The 6089-nt window shown below is 47.0% G+C and overlaps 1 pseudogene; it reads right to left on the reverse strand.

Moving 5' to 3' along the window:
* Nucleotides 1-5068: 5068 nt before the first annotated feature.
* The window catches only part of LOC128924088 (large subunit ribosomal RNA), a 2767-nt pseudogene continuing 1746 nt past the window's right edge, over nt 5069-6089 (reverse strand).

Here is a 6089-nt window from a genome sequence, read left to right on the forward strand (position 1 = left end):
GGCACAGGCCACAAACAAACCTCGATATATGGAGCGAACAGCACGACGCCCGAGACCCCAATCACTCCGTAAAACGCGCCTGACACTACCAACAATCGCCTGCAGCCGCCGCTTCACATTCACTAAGTGTGGAGTAAAACACATTCTTTCACTCATGGTCAACCCCAGATATTTGACTTGCGTCACATACCTGATGCTGACCCCATTCACACGGACAACCGGTGGACGCCCCGGTGACAGTCTACCCTTTAAGAGCATTGTCACCGTTTTATCCATCGATATGTCAACCCCCACACCCACACCCCAATTATGAGCAATCTCCAACAATTGCCCTCCTACCCTTTCAATCTCAGACCTCGAACAGCCTTCAACTAAAAGAAGCAGGTCATCCGCATACGCACAACACCTGCAGAGTGGTTCGAGCTGCCCAAGCAGTGAGTCCATCATGAGGTTCCAAATATATGGACCACAGATGGATCCCTGCGGGCAGCCACGAACCACTCCAATCTCCACACTCCCATTCATACCAACGATAGAAGCTTTCCTGTCCGAAAAGAAGCTCCGCCAGAGACTAATTTCCGAACAGTTAAGTTCCTCTAGCCGTTGAATCACACGATCCCAGATTAGGTAATCAAACGCCCCCTTGAAGTCAACAAATATGCCAAGGACATATTTGTTGGTATTCTCCCTCACAGCATTCTGAACATACATCCAGGCATCTTCTACACTGCGTCCTTTCCTGAACCCATACTGCCTATTCGACCTCAAATCCCGCGTTAGCTCCTGAAGCCGTTCCACCATAACTCTTTCCAGCACTTTTCCAAGCACTGGAAGGAGACTGATGCCCCGATAAGAACGAGGATCACTCCTGATCTTATCAGGAGACTTCAGGAGAGGAACAACCCTGGCACTTTTCCACTCACGTGGAAAATATCCCTCACAAATGCACTTATCATAAATGACCTCCAAGTATTCCGGAATGAACTTCCACAAGCATTTGCACATCTCTCCGTTCAGACCATCAAAACCTGGAGACCGTTTAGACCTGACCAGGCCAAAGGCATATCCCAGCTCCCCATCATCTAATGGAGGAACAGGTACCTCATGTGCATGGGGTGCCTGAACCTCAGCCCTGGGAAAGAACGCTCCTAACAGAACCCCAGCACACTCTCTCCACGTTGATAACACAGTGTCACCAACACGAAGAGAGGTGATATCCTCCCTCTTACGACCCCTGCAGATCTTATAGACCTGACCCCAGGGGTCATCCCTATTGTCATTCACAAAACTCCTCCACTCTTCTTCTTTAATTTTCACAATCATATCTTTATATTCATTCATCGCACAACTCAAATCATACCTAAACTGGGACAGCCTGTCAGAATTGAACCGCCGAGCACGTTGAAACTTTCGTCTCAACCGCCGGACAGTCCTCCTCTTCAAGGTTAACTCATGCGTCCACCACTTAATTTTTCTTACCCTAAAACTTCCACACTTCCTGAACAATCTGTCATTCACACCCCACACCAACTCACACAGCCGAGCAATTTGCTCATCCACTTCCAGATCATCAAACACTCTAAGCGGTATTTCTAACACCGCTTCCCTTACACTCTGTCCATATCGGTTCCAGTCAATACCAGAGGTACGCCATCGCCGCAATGGACTCACACACACCAAAGGAGGGGAACGAGGAGCAACCACAATTTGGATCAAATTATGATCACTCAGACCCCACCCTCCTCTAACCTCCCACTTAAAATCAAACACTCTACTTGCTGCCTCATTCATAAGCGTCACGTCAATATCACTCACACCCCTAGGCCCATCAAACGTATACCACTCACTCGGCTCATTCAGAATGTGAAGGCCCTTAGCCAACACCCATTCATTCATTACCTCACCTCGAACGTGGCTTTGATATCCAGACGAATGTCTAGATACCTTACTAAACCACATCGAGGACGAGGCATTCGCATCCAACCCTAGGACTAATGGGCTACCACTCGCCAGAAGTAGTAACTTATCCATATAGCCCAGGTAGGGCTCTAGGGGCTCGCTAAATTTGCAATACAAACTAGCGACAATCATTCTACCGAACTCCCCCTCTATAGACACACACACCCCCTGTTGTGACGAATCCAAAACTACACAATCGTAGCCGGAATCATTCACAACTATTGCAGCATTAACCCCAAGGTCCGTAAAGACCCTAAAACCTCCAGGAAGACCCCGAACCACACCATTGGTGGCGTAAGGCTCCTGAAGTAAGGCAATGCCACACCCCCCCTCAATCATACAACCCCCCAACTCACACATAACGGCATACGACCCCTGACAATTAAGCTGAAAAACCCCCCCCATCAGTGTCTGGAGAGGGCACGCTCAACAACGCCACAGTAAATCGGGCAAACAGCTGACATCATAAGATGCCCAGCTGGCCTACCCTTAAATGCACAGTTGCGACAATGAGGGGCATTACCACAACCGGCAGCTCTATGTCCTTCTTGACCGCACCGCCTACAAACATCTGATTTGGCCCTACACTCAGCCACTCTATGGTCAAAACCCATACACCGGAAGCAGCCAGCAACTGGGCTATCCGGTCGAACCCTGAAGGAGAACCACTTTATGTAGCACCTTCCCGCCTCCAAAAGGGCGGACATTAATTTGTCCGAGCCCTCAAGGACAACGTTGGTGCTACCATCAGCAGCCACCTTCCAGGGCCGACTGACCATCCGCACATCTGACTTTCGTGCCTCAGGGCTGATGTCCTGAAGGTTCAACCGAAAGAGCTCCTCCATGAAGTCATCATGGGAGATTTCGGTGTGAACCCCCTGAACCACAACCCGCGGACCCAACTTCCGGTTCACACTCACATCCAACCCCACCTCCCCAAACTTGGCATTATTCGCCACCTTTTCCCTCTCTAAAACAGAGGGGGTGCGAATAACCACCCCACCACCCTTAATCGGCTTCACCTCGTGTACACGCACTCCGAGGGAAGGTCCCACCTCCTTCACGACCTTCTTAATCACCTCCTTAGAGGAGGTGGTAGGGGCCTTGCTTCTCACCACCACCGACCAAGTCTCAACCGGCTTCGGCAATGCCGGAGCAATCGCCTCCAACACTGGCGCTGGAGGCGCACGCACCAACTCAGCCGGAGCCAAACCCACAACCGACCTCTTCGATTGGGGAATAGATCCCCCACAACCCCCCCTGAGAGCGTCAACCTGACCGCGAAGATGGGCATTCTCGGTTACTACCGTCATCAGAAGCGCCTCGTACTTCGAGGCAAGCTCCATCAGCCCCTTCGCAGTAGTGACCTCAAAGTCTTCAACCCCAAACACCAATGCGTTTAATTCCGCCGTCACTGCCTTCATGGCAGCAACATGGCTAATAGCGCCTCCCCCAACCACACCACCATTTTCTCCACCCTCCTTAACAGCGCTAACAGGACACTCTTTTGCAGAAGTACCCTTAATGCGCTTCTTCCCCTTAATCCTTACTACACCTCCACGCTTGCTAACAATAGGGTGGACAACCACTTCTTCAGCGGTGTCACCCATATCAGCACAACTACTCCCATCCCCTAACATCACCAACGATGGCGATCCTATCCTAACCTTCCTACGCGGCGGGGACCCAACCGAAGGTCCAGTACCTTCATCAGCCGACGAGGTCTCCACTGCTAACGCTAGCTCTTTCCCCTCATTCCCAGCAGGGTGCTTAGCCCTTCTCCTCCGTGAGGGAAGCATTTCTACTTCCGGCCTTTCACCAGGCAGGCTGATCCGCCGGCAAAACACTGGCACAGAAGCCACTCGACCAGACAAGACTTGGAACAGCTGCTCTCAAGACACGTGTGACTGAACGCACTGAAGGAACTAACTATAAGAATAGAATCGTCCAGTAGCTGCTACCACCTAAGCAGTCGATTATTGCGAAATCGCAAGGGCACAACCCACAACTCCAGCCAACGGTCTGGAACTGGTCACCCAATAAACCGCCGGACAGAACAAAGTCCCCGTAACGGCTCCAAGCCAACCGATGTGGAGCTGAACCAAATCGCACTGTAGGTCAAAGGTTAACAGCTACGAACGCAGTCTAAACAAAAATCAGCACCTTCAACACTCGGACAGACACCGGCACCCTTTGAGCAAAACCTGCCCAATCCCCCCGGAAACAAGTGGCAACTCAGTACCAGACACTCGACACAACACTCACTGGCAGAAAAACCAAAAAGCAGAAAAACAACAAACACAGAAAACACTGAGACTCTATGAGAGTCAGCACCCACGCTAACAATGTGGGTAAACCACGTAAACCCCAAAAGGTACTACCTAACACGCGCCTACACACACAAAACTACTGTGCTCAAAAACACCTGTGCTCGAAAACACCTGTGCTCGAAAACACCTGTGCTCAAAAACACCTGTGCACGAAAACACCTGTGCTCAAAAACACCTGTGCACGAAAACACCTGTGCTCAAAAACACCTGTGCACGAAAACACCTGTGCTCAAAAAACAACAAACGAAAAACAATTACGTCACACAAAAAACACTTGCTCAAACAAATTTTCTTTTCACAAAAACAAATTCAAATTTCCAAAAATACACTCAACTACACGTATATAAATAAACACCTGCCGCAATGTAAAAATTTTCAAAAGCCAGCTATGATATGCACACACAAACTAACAAATGAGAAAATATACATACAACTGTATATATATTCAAACACTTGCAGTAATGTAAAAATACACAAAGCCAACTACAGAAAAAGTATACACGTACTGACAAACTTTATCTACACATACGAACATATATTGAAAATGATATTGAAAATGAAAATTTTTTATGAAAAACACACATATATACACACACGTATATATTAATATACTAATGCGTAAATATGTATGCAAATGCGCTAAAAAACTACCACAAATCACAAACTAATACACAAATACTCAAAATGAATGTACTTACATCCAATGCTGAGGGCTCCCACACAAAAAATACCAATTCACACAAAAATCACGACACAGAAAAACGCACAGAAACGAAAACACGTCTGAACTATCTGAAATTCTACAATCGAATGAGTAGATAGGGACAGTAGGAATCTCGTTAATCCATTCATGCGCGTCACTAATTAGATGACGAGGCATTTGGCTACCTTAAGAGAGTCATAGTTACTCCCGCCGTTTACCCGCGCTTACTTGAATTTCTTCACTTTGACATTCAGAGCACTGGGCAGAAATCACATTGTGTCAACACCCGTTAGGGCCATCACAATGCTTTGTTTTAATTAGACAGTCGGATTCCCCAAGTCCGTGCCAGTTCTGAATTGATTGTTAATTGATAATCGTTATAATTAAATAAGAATATATATCTTGCGATATAATTCTTATAAAATTTTAGCAAGAAAGTTCCACAATTGGCTACGTAACTACTATCCGGGGAACAAGAACCGAAATTCTCTATTTACCCAGAACGAGTACATAAACCATGGTATTGCTTCCCAATCAAGCCCGACTATCTCAATCTTCAGAGCCAATCCTTATCCCGAAGTTACGGATCTAATTTGCCGACTTCCCTTACCTACATTATTCTATCGACTAGAGACTCTTCACCTTGGAGACCAGCTGCGGATATTGGTACGGCCTGTTGAGAAGTTTGCGTAACCCCACCATAAATTTTCAAGGTCCGAGGAGAAAATATCGACACAACAGTAAATGTCATGCTCTTCTAGTCCATCTACCATATCTCTCTTCGAAAGACTTCCATGGTAGTACGACTATAAAACAGAAAAGAAAACTCTTCCGATACCTCTCGACGGCTTCTTTATGGTCGTTCCTGTTGCCAGGATGAGCACAAGGCCCATTTTTAATAACAAACGGATACTCAACAGGTTACGGAATTGGAACCGTATTCCCTTTCGTTCAAAATTATTCAAGTGTTTAATTACTATGAAGAAAACATAATAATTATATATTCTCAACAATTCATTAAAACTTGAAAATTTTCGGCTTTCGCCTTGAACTTAGGACCGACTAACTCGTGATCAACCACTGTTCACACGAAACCC

The sequence above is a fragment of the Zeugodacus cucurbitae genome, unplaced genomic scaffold, assembly GCF_028554725.1.
Source record: "Zeugodacus cucurbitae isolate PBARC_wt_2022May unplaced genomic scaffold, idZeuCucr1.2 ctg00000277.1, whole genome shotgun sequence".
NCBI lineage: Eukaryota > Metazoa > Arthropoda > Insecta > Diptera > Tephritidae > Zeugodacus > Zeugodacus cucurbitae.